We start from the raw sequence: 11,967 nt of genomic DNA on the forward strand, positions 1-11,967 counted from the left end.
TTTAGTTTTCTTCTTCAATATTACTTTGGCTATTCTGGGTCTTTTGTGGTTACATACAAATTTTAAGACGGTTTGTTCTACCTTTGAGAAGAATGGCAGTGTAATTTTGATTGGGATTGCATTGCTTTGGGTAGCAATGACATTTTAACAATATTTATTCTTCTGATCCATGAAGATGGAATGTTTTTCCATTTCGTTGTGTCTTCTTCAATTTGCTTCATAAGTTTCCTATAGCTTTCATCATGCAGATCTCTTATATCTTTGGTTAGGTTTATTCCTAGATATTTTATGGTTTTTTGTGCAATTGTGATGGGGATTAGTTTCTTGATTTCTTTTTCTGTTGCTCCATTATTAGTGTATAAAAATGCAACCGATTTCTGTACTTGCTTTCGAGTTGCAAGTATCTTGTTGAGGATTTTTGCATCCATATTCCTCAAGGATATTGGCCTGTAGTTCTCTTTTTTTTTCTGGGTCTCTGTCTGGCTTGGGAATCAAAGTGATGCTGGCTTTGTAGAATGAGTCTGGAAGTTTTCCTTCGATTTCTATTTTTTGGAATAGCTTGAGAAGAATGGGTATTAATTGTTTTTTAAATAATTTTTTAATGTTTTATTTATTTCTGAGAGAGAGAGACACAGTGTGAGCAAGGGAGGGAGGGGTTAGAGAGAGAGGGAGACACAGAATCTGAAGCAGACTCCAGGCTCTGAGCTAGCTGTCAGCACAGAGCCCAACCCACAAATCGTGAGATCATGACCTGAGCCAAAGTAGGACGCGTAACTGAATGAGCCACCCAGGTGCCCCACCTAACTCTGTTTTAAATGTCTGGTAGAATTCCCCAGTAAAGCCATCTGGCCCAGGGTTCTTATTTGTTGGGAGGTTTTTGATAACTGATTCAATTTCTTCACTATTTTTGTGTCTGTTCAGATTTTCTATCTCTTCCCGTGTGAATTTTGGTAGCGAGTATGGGTTTAGGAATTTGTCCATTTCTTCTAAGTTGTCCAATTTGTTGGCATATAATTTTTCATAGTATTCCCTGATATTTGCTTGTATTTCTGACGGGTTGGTTGTAATAAGTCCGTTTTCATTCATGATTTTGTGTATTTGGGTGCTCTCTCTTTTCTTTTTGAGAAGCCTGGCTAGATGTTTGTCAACTTTGTTTATTTTTTCAAAAAAAAAACAACTCTTGGTTTTATTGATCTGTTCAACTGATTTTTTGGATTCTATATTGCTTATTTCTGCCCTGATTTTATTATTTCTCTTATCCTAGTGGGTTTGTGGTGCTCTTGTTGCCCTCCTTCTAGTTCCTTTAGGTGCACTGTTAGAATTTGTATTTGTGCTTTTTCTAATTTCTTGAAATAGGCCTGGAGTGCAATGTACTTTCCTCTTAGGACTGCCTTTGCCACATCCCATAGAGTGTGGTTTGTTGTATTTTCATTTTCATTTGTTTCCACATATTTTTAAATTTCTTCTCTAATTGCCTGCTTTGGCCATTCGTTCTATAGTAGGGTGTTCTTTAACCTCCATATTTTTGGTGGTTTTCCAGACTTTTCCCTGTGATCGATTGCAAGTTTCATAGCATTGTGATCTGAAAGTGTGCATGGGATGATCTCAATTCTTTTATATTTATTGAGGGCTGCTTTATGACCCAGTATGTGATCTACCTTGGAGACTGTGCCATTCACACTTGAGAAGGAAGTGAATTCTATGGCTTCAGGATGTAGAGTTCTAAATATGTCTGTCAAATCCCTCTGGTCCAATGTGTCCTACAAGTCCATTGTGTCTTTAGTGATTTTCTGTCTAGTTGATCTATCCATTGCTGTAAGTGGAGTATTAAAGTCCCCTGCTATTAGCACATTCTTCTCCATAAGATTGTTTCTGTTTGTGATTGTTTTATATATTTAGGTGCATCCATATTCAGTGCTTAGACATTTATAACTGTTAGCTCTTTCTGATGGATGGACCCTGTAATTATTATATAATGCCCTTCTTCATCTCTTGTTATTGTCTTTAGTTTAAAGTCCAGTTTGCCTGATATAAGTATAGCTACTCCGGGTTTCTTTTGATTTCCAGTAGCATGATATATTTCCCCATACCCTTATTTTTAATCTGAGGGTATCTTCCAGTCAAAAATGAGTTTCTTGTAGACAACATATAGATGGATTTAGTTTTTTTATCCATTCTGCTACCCTATGTCTTTTGATTGGAGCATTCAGCCCATTTACATTCAGTGTTATTATTGAAATATGTGGGTTTAGAGACTTTGTGTCCTTTGTAGGTTTCATGCTTGTGGTGGTGTCTCTGGTATCTTTGTTCCTTGCAACATTTCCTTCAAAGCATCCCCCTCCAGATTTCTTGTAGGATTGGCTTAGTGGTGACAAATTCTTTCAATTTCTGTTTATTTGGAAAGGCTTTTATCTCTCCTTCTATTTTGAGTGACAGTCTTGCTGGATAGAGGATTCTTGGCTGCATATTTTTTCTGATCCTCACATTGAAGATCTCCTGCCATTCCTTTCTGGCCTGCCAAGTTTCAGTAGTTAGGTTTCTCTTTGTATGTTAGGGCCCTTTTCTCCTTAGCTGATTTCAGAATTCTCTCTTTGTCCTTACATTTTGCCAGTTTCACTATGATATGTTGTGCAGAAGATCGATTCAAGTTACGTCTGAGGGGAGTTCTCTGTGCCTCTTGGATTTCAATGTCTGCTTCCTTCCCCAGATTGGGGAAGTATTCAGCTATAATTTGTTCAAGTATTCCTTCAGCAGCTTTCCCTCTTTATTCCTCTTCTGGAATTCCTATAATATGGATATTGTTCCGTTTGATTGTATCACTCAGCTCTCTAACTCTCCTTTTAAACTCCTGGATCAGTTTATCTCTCTTTTTCTTGGCTGCCTCTTTTTCTATAATTGTGTCTTCTAATTCACCTATTCTCCTCTCTGCCTCTTCAGTCCGTGCATTGGACGCCTCCATTTTATTATGCACCTCATTTATAGCATTATTAATTCATCACAAGTATTTTTAAGCTCTATAGTCTTTGTAGCAATAGTTTCTCTGATGTCTTCCATGCCTTTTTCAAGCCTAGTGATTAATTTTATGACTATTGTTCTAAATTCTTTTTCAGTTATGTTGCTTATATCTGTTTTGAGCAGTTCTTTAGCTGCCATTTCTTCCTGGAATTTCTTTAGAGGAGAGCTGTTCCAAGGATCTCCATCTCGTCCTTTAGGCTAGCTTTCTATCTCTTGTTAGTTTTAGAAGCTTGTTATGTGTTCTGCACCTGCGAGTACTATTGTATTAAAGAAGGCTTTTTGACTCTCCAGGGCCTGTTTGTTCATGAAATGTTCTTTGAATGGTGTCTCTTGGTCTCTCTTGTTGAGATTTTGGTTAAAATATTTTACTACTCATAGTGGTATTTGGGACTCTCCACCATGTGTACTTTGGCTTGTTTCTTGAGGCAGCCCTGGAAAAGAAAACAGACAGATAAACACACAGGGAATAACAGCAGAGAAACGCACAGACAAATCCAACAAACACGCAAACCGAAAGGGGAAAAAAAAAAAGAAAAGAAAGGGGAAAAAAGGAAAATAAAAAGGAAGGAGGAAAAACAAATAATAAAAATTTAAATTAAAACAGAAAAAAGAAGAATAGAAAAGAAAAGAAAAGAGAAAAAAAAAAAAACAAAAGACAAAGGACAGCCTAAAACCATAAAACCAGAATTCTCAGCTACAAATAAAGAGCAGGGTGTATGCAGTGCTGATGGAAGAGCATATACAAAGAGAGAAATGACAGGGAGAGGAGAAAGTGAAATTTCTCTGAGGGAGAAAGGGTAGATTATGGTAGAAGTCAAGGAGAAAGAAATGAAGATAATGCTACTCAGAGAAACTATATAGCTGGATTACTCCAGAGAGAGAGAGATAGAATGGTAGCGGTGGAGATGTAGAATATACATCTAGAGAATGGATTAGATGTGACTGTTTAAGCAAACCAATGACTAGAGTGCCCAGTCCAGCAGAGGGAAGGGATACGAATGAGACAAGGGAAAATATATCTGAATCAAAACAATTGATCTAGATTCAATCATGGCAGTGCATTCATGTTGGTCTTGCCCCAGGCTCTGGGAAAAAAAAAAAAAAAAAAAAAAAAAGCAGCTCTCTAGCGGGGATGGGCGTGATTTGGTGTAGGTAGGTCTCAGCTTCCACTGCGACCCTCGGGCCATTCCTTGAGGTCCCCCCTGGTGGTTGTGGGGACAAAAATGGAGGTGCCCCAGTCCCTTCTCGAACCCAAGCATTGCAAATCACTCTTGGGTCCGATCTCCCTGTGCTGCAGGTATAGCCAAGGTCGGCCGTGTTCTATGTCCCAAGCCACACCTCATTTCCAGATCTTAATCCGTGCACTTTATTGATATGGCATGATATATAAACCCACAGGCTGGGTCCTTTCCAGCCAGGAATCAAGCCGGGAGAACAGTGGAACAGTTTCTCCTGGCACCGCCTGGGACTGGGGCGCCCCGCCCAAAGTCAGCACCACAGCTGCTATCAGGATCACTCTCCGTCCTGAGCCGAGGTTTTTCTCTTCTCCAGGGACAGTTCTATGAGCAGTTTCAGCTGCGCTTTCTCTTCCCCTTGACTCACTGCTGCTCCCCGCAAAGGGGGTTCCCTCCTCTCCCTCCATGTCTCCAGGTTCCAGCCCATTTTTATCTTCCCCAGTTCGCACTCAGGTACCTATGAAGTTGTTTTCTCAGCAGACTCTCTTTTCCTCCCAAACTCCTGCGGTTCAGTGTCCTATGGCTTTCGGCCTTCTTGGTTTCCAAGATGGGGGCGAGTGAAATGTGCGGAGTCCCTACTTCTCTGCCATCTTACCTCTCTCATCAGTTACTGACATTTTAAAATCAGGCAAAATGGATTTGAAAGCCTACGTTTCTTTTGTTTTCATTTTACTTACCAGCCTAATAGAGAATTTTTCCCATGGTATAAATAAGAGGGCCTTAAGACTAGAGGCAGAAAGGGAAGTATATAAAATAGAAGTAAAAGAGAAGGCCACCTCTTATAATCCAAGACTATTGAAGACCGAAGGTGGGTTGGAAGCAGAGAGAAGAAAGAGGTGAAGGGGTAGACAGTCAGACTGTGTGCTGTTCCTCTCTCTGGGCTGAAACCTTGACAAGATGAAGAGAACAATTAGGACAACAAGGTCCCAGCCCAGTCCCTATTTGGAATCTTGAGAGGAGGTCACTTGGTGGGCCAGGCACCCCGATGTGTCCATAAGAACTTGGGGACTGGCCACATCAAAGTAAAGCTTGAGATCCAGCATGGTCAGAAAGGGATGACCAAAGTTCAGCACTCCCAGACTTCCCTCTCTTTCCAAAGGATATATTGGAAGTCAAGAGCTCCCACTGGGCCCTGAGCCAAGGAAGTAGAGGTAACTGAGTCTGAGAGCCAGTTTTCTAACTCTGAGATCTACTGTGGTGAGGGGTGACTCAGCAAGGAAGGATGGACTTTACTCCGCCCCAACCAGAAGCCAGTGGAGGATATGCAGAGGTGCAGTGGAGATTTTAGAGGTGGAACTGGCAGCCGATGAGTACCACAGCCTCTGCCAAGCCTCAAGGGATCAGACTGCAAGTAACACCAGCTTTGACTTCAGACACAAATGCCAGTGAGGCAAGCATCCCTGTAGTGGACAAGAAACGTCATGGAAGTAACATATTACTATCATGAAAACCAGGGAGGTCAGAATATATCACATAAACCCAAAGAACTCTTTCTTTCCTGCTGCCAAGAGGACACAGTGAGCCACACACCTGTCTCATTCACCTCTGACCATTACCTCCAACCAACTGAATCAACTGGTGTTATGGAAGTCAGCTGGGCAACTCACAGAATTGAAGGAGCTGCAGCAGGAGCCTGGGATGGGGGGGCGGGGGGGGGGAGATACCATAACCTGATGGGAACAGAAGAGGGGAAGGCCCTCAAGGAATGAGGGATACTCTTACTAGACACCGAAGGAAGAGAAGCTAAATGGGCAACACAGCAGAAGTTCATCGTTTTCCCGTTAGTAAATGGGAGACCTGGTCAAGAAAGCAATCATTCATTCATTCGACAAATATGTATTGAGCTGAGTGGAGGAAGAGGACGACAAAACTGACTCAGTTTTGGCCCTGACCTCCAGAGTTTGCAATGCAGTGGGAAGGGTCAGTGGGAAGAGCTGTATCACCTGCCTGGAGGGTGGAGCATCCTCATAATGGAAGGAAAGAACAGTGAATTCTCATCAGAGGCATCAGGAAAGCCTGGCGCCTGAGCTGTGCCTAGAAAGCAGACTAGGGAAAGAGGAAAGAAGAAAGATAGGGAAAAGGCGGGAAGCATGAAGAGAAGCAGACAGGTTGGAAAGTGCGTGCACTCTTAGGGAAATGCTAATAGGCAGGTGTGGCTGCTGTGCAGAAGGCTTGATGAAATGTGAAAGAAGCTGGAAAGAAAGGCCAGAAAGAGAGCATCGTAAATGCAAGGTAAGAGAGGATGACTTCATCCCATGGGAAATGGGGAGCTACTTTGACTTTTAAGATCAGATTTGTATTTTGGAATGTTCAGTCTGGCAGCAGTGTGGGGCATGGATTTGGGAAAGAAGAGATGGAAGCTTCTAGTCTGTGGATAAAAGGACAAAGGATGAAAAGGGAAATGGAATGCCAGCTGTTGGAGGAATTTTCCTCAGGAAAGGGCGTTGGCAAGGGTTCTTAACCCTCTGTGGCAGTGTGTCAAAGGCCAGCTGATCAACAGACACCCAGGATCTCCCTACTTCTGCCTTTTCCTGGGCCGCAGCACCGTCATTGCATCCTGGCTCTTCCTCACCAGTCTGTCCTCCTCTCACTGGCTCACACCAATATGCAGACACACTGGGATCTCGCATCTCTAAAAATATTCCTTTTTTTTTTCCAACTAAGTTTTTTATTTTAATTCCAGTTTAGCATACAGCATTAAACTAGTTTTAAATGTACAATACAGTAATTCAATTCTATAATTGTAGAATTGTACTATATATTCAACAATTCTAAGAATATACCTTGATGCCATAGTCTTCTGCCCAGTCTTTCTGTTCCACCTCCTTGGCAGGGGCTTCTTTCCTCAGGTTTTTCTCGTGCTTGTGATATGGCCACTGCAGTTCTCATCATCTTGTCTGCCATCCAAGCAGAAGATGGGAGAGAGCTGAGTCAGTCCCTAAGAAAAGCTTTTATGTACATAGAACTTCCTACCCCCAACCCCGTTGGGGGTTACTCTGTAACTAAATGTTTTTGCATGAGTAGTCAGAACAAAAAGGTAAACATTGCAATATTCACATTTAATTTCTCCTAAACCCTTGTAATTTAGGTATCTTTATCCCCATTTTATAGATGAGCATACTGAGGATCAGAGAGTTTTAAGCTGCTTCCACATCTCTCCAGGGCACCAGTCACCCTAAGGGGACAGTTTTGTGCTTTGTTGTTGACTAGAAAGTCCAGAAAACAACACTTGTTGCTTAATATGAGGCAAAGAATTGAAAAGTCATCCCTGATTTCATTATCTTCCCCCAGCTAATTGGAACTCATTAAAAAAACCTGATTCTGAAGGCAGGAAGAAATCATTTTAATGAGCGATGAGATAGATTTTTCCTCCATAACAAGTCCAGAATCTCAATTTATGCTGAAGGATGTTTTAATTAGCAAGTAAAGTGGATGTTTCTGTGAAGGATAGAAAAAATACGGAAGTTGGTCTGGGTCCTTTGTGACTTCTAAAGGCATTCTACAACTCTTAAAGATTGCGATTGTCTGTGGTAGCCAGTTGAATCACAAATATTTCCCATTAGTTACATTTTTATCCACCTCATTCTTATTGATTTGTGTAAGGTCAGGAAGGGCAAAGCTAGGCTAGAAAGTAACAACTATATGCCTTCCTTTACTTCCTCTTACACCTGCTACCAATTTTATATCATTCTGGACACTTCAATTAGGGCGTTAACAACTCTAAGAGTCTTACTGTTAAGAAATGTTTTTAAATTCTGTTTAATCCAGATTTCCCAAACTTACTTCACCATGGGACTCTTTGCTCATAGTATGTGTAGTAAGTAGATGGTCTCCCAAGTTGGCCGCCAATACTTCCTCCATTCTTGCATGCACATGTTGTTTCCCTCCATCACCAGATAGTCTGTCTCCTCCCCCCTTGAATGTAAGCTGGCCTTGTCATTTACTTTGTTGAATGGAATGTGGTAAGAGTAATGCTGTGTCAACTCTGGCTGTAGCCCTTAAGAGGCCTGACAGAGTCTTCTGCTCTCTAGGAAATGGTTACCCCAAAAGAAGCCTATCTACATGACCAGAGAGAGAAGCCTAGCTAGGAGTCTATTTGGAAAATAATTTTCCTAACATGGCCTAGCTACCTGGGCCAGATCTGGCTCTCCTGATTCCCTGTCCAGTGCTCCATGTCTACCACCACTGAGCTGCCTGTCAGAGAGCTTGTTGTTGGGTTCATGGATGGTTTGATTCAATACATTGGGACTTTAAGCCATTAAAGACTCTTAGAAATTTGAATCCAGGTCGATCTAGACTCATTATTGCAGTTTTATTTACTTTTCTAACTTTTCCCACTAAGTCTCCGCTTATTCCTGTGATTTACATAGAAGCCTCTCCCCCTCACGATAACATCGAAATAGCAGTCAAGAACTCAGGTTCTGTATCATTCACTCAGATTTCAAGTCTCAGCTCCATTTATTGGTCTAGACAACTTATGACTTAGTGGCTTACAAAGGTCATTCAGTTCTCTGAGTCTCACATCAACAAAATGAGAATATAAAAATGCCTGCCCATTATTTAAGTATTAATGGTTTATATTTTGTTCCACTGCTATTGTTTTATTACTACTGATTTTTTTCTTCATTTTTTGTGAACCAGAGTCAAACTACCAATCAGGACTTGAGATAGATAACCACTGTTAACTCTGTGAGCTAACACAATTTTTGCTAAAAAAAAAAAAAACCAGGAAGATTGATGTCTTGGTTCACCTGAGTGGACTTTGGCAGGTAGACAGTTAATGTTTGCTGGGTTTGGAAAGATACTAGAAAGGACTTGGTCTATTATTATCATAGTGACCTCTAAGGAAGCACTGGCTGAAAGAACACCCTTTCCAGCTTTGATGTTCTAAAATTTTATAGACCTCCTCCTTCCCCTCAAAATTCCCTGTCAAAGGGGTGACAGCTTCCAAAAGGCTCCCATCCCTCCATGGGCTGCACAGGACTCTCCCTAGTGAGGTAGTCCCATATGCATGGATGGTGGAGGGCAGCCTGAAGGCCTGTTTTCAGGTATAAATTCATGTGATCAATCTGCCATTTGGATCCAATGCCCTTTGTACCAGAGTTGATCTTTAAGGATAAGAAAGTACTATCCAAGTAAAGGGGATTTGGAAGACCATATCTCAAGGGTAAGGGGTGAGTAAAAGCTCTGGTTGCTAAGTGTACAATCAGAGGGTGGGTTTAAAATCCATTAACAACCAGAGCCTCTTGAAATAACCTTTTTAAATGAAAGTTGCCCCATCAATATCCCAATACCTACATTTTTTTTCAGGAAGTAATAAGATTTTTTTTTCTTCCTTTGAGACTCAAATGCCAGAGTAAAATACTCTCTGATATTTGTGGGTTGGCATTTGTTTTCAGGGTCTTTTGCATTTCTTGTTTGAGAGATGTTTTTCTGACTAAACTTGATAGTCCTTTTATTCTGCAATTTCAAAATAACCTGTTAGCCTCACAATTAACTTTCCATTACTATCACTCTAAACTCCATCAATAGCTTCAATCCACTGTGCTTAAATCTCTATGAAAACTCCCACACCTCTACTTTTGCCCATACCTCACCCTCCAGCATTTGACTTTTCTAACCATCCTCAATCTCCACGTGTACAAGTCCCATATATCTGTATCCTTTTTTCTTCCGTGTTGACTCTGAACACTCTTAAAACACATTATTCCTTTTTTTATGTTTATTTATTTATTTATTTATTTATTTATTTATTTTTAAGAGAGCATGCATGTGACTATTGGAGGAGGAGAGAGAGAATCCCAAGAAGGCTCTGTCTGCCCTGTCAGCTCAGAGCCCCATGCAGGCTCCATCTCACCAATTGCCAGATCATGACCTAAGCTAAAATCAAGAGTTGAACGTTTAACCAACTAAGCCACCCAGGCACCCGACTCTTAAACCACTTTAAAACATTCTCCCTTGTATTCCAATCCTGGTGAAGACCACCAACTTTGGAATTAGCCTGGGGTTGTTATTTTAGTTCTAGAATATATTACACATGTAACCTAGGGCAAGTTACTTAATCTCTCTGAGCTTCAGGTTCCTCATTTCTAAAGTACAGGTAATAGCACCTGACTCAAAGAGAGTGTTGTATGGATTAAATAAGGAGGTGATCAGAAGTGAATTAATCAGGGTCCCAGCAGTAACCAGAGCACACAAGCCCAGTAAGATAATTCTGGGAAATGAGGACAGAGCAGGTATGTTGATGCCAGCTCATAAGTGGTGATAGTTAGATTTCAGGTACATCTTGCAAGCCAGTTGTTAGACATGGCCATTATCAATAAGATTGTGTAAATTTTAATAAATTATATTTAGAACAAAGGCAATAAACACTTAAAATCAATTACTTCCTAACTATTACATTTTATTATCATAAACGTGGATATTTAACAGCTATTCTATCTGTGTGGTAGTAATATAATATATGCTATGGTGGATCTTGTCTCAACTTCATGCCTAATGACATGCCATTGGCACTCTGAAATCAGCCATGGTGGGAATATTTACACCACAGAAAGTGGCAAATGTTATAAATCAGGGCTTTCTCCTCTCATCTCCCTTGCCCCCAGAGTCCTGATGTTAATATATTTATCAGGAGGAGCATGTGTAGGGAAATCACAAGGGATCTTACAGTACCTGTTGGCTTTTATCACCTCTAAATCCAAGAAGACAATGAGAAGAAGCTGTTACCCAGATTCTAGGAAAGAGTAAGTGTGAAGAGAGGTGCACTACAACAGACAGGTACTATGACCTCTTTGGTCAAGGAACACCACCAACCAGAAGTGACATGGGAAGAAGAGAGCCAGAGGCATAAATCCCTGACCTCCCTTCTACTGCTTCATTCTCCCACCTCCTTCCAATGAGGAATATCCTGATCTCAGATGGCAAAGGGGCCCAAACAGGCCAGTATTCTGGAACAGAGAGTGGGGTAGAGGAGTGACTAGGTCAAAGGGAAAGACAAATGGAGAATATCCTAGCTGGTAAAACAGTGCTGTATCTGGTACATAACAGAGGCTCAGATAACATTATCTATTACAGTTAGTTCAACTCAACAAAAATGTATTAAGTGTTATGCTGAATATCTTTCCCTTGAGGAGTCCACAGCCCAGTGGAGAGACATATAAATAAATTACACATCATTGTGCAGTGTACTGTTATTAATGAAGATAGTCTGTCTTTCCCATTAGATGACAAACCCCAAAGAGCAGAAACTATGATCAATAATCAATAAATATTTTTTGAATAGATGTACTCTCATTTTTTCTCAGTGTCCAGTACTGTTTATTATAGAATCTCTTAAAGGAAGCAGGTTGGAAGGCAGCTAATAATTTCTGAGTGCCTCTATGTACCAGGTACTTTCCATATATTATCTTATTTCATCACCAAAATCAAAAAATGTTAAAACACCATGTTAAAATTGAAGTTGATACTGAAGAGCCAAGATGATAAATATCAGATACAAAATATTGCTAGACCCACCATGAGAAGGAAGTTTTCAAATTGGTGGCCAAGTAATAGTTAGATGACTTGCACACATCAAATATCAGGTTGTTGAAGGAGAGACAGATTTTAGACACTAGTTTTGTGAAGATGATTTTGTACTCAATGGATGGCTGGGAGCCCCTTCTGTGGGGACAGAGAGGGAGTGTTCTTGCTCTCAACTCTAGCTTCATTAGGA

Source organism: Hyaena hyaena, unplaced genomic scaffold (assembly GCF_003009895.1).
Source record: "Hyaena hyaena isolate Hyena2069 unplaced genomic scaffold, ASM300989v1 scaffold_59, whole genome shotgun sequence".
Classification (NCBI taxonomy): domain Eukaryota; kingdom Metazoa; phylum Chordata; class Mammalia; order Carnivora; family Hyaenidae; genus Hyaena; species Hyaena hyaena.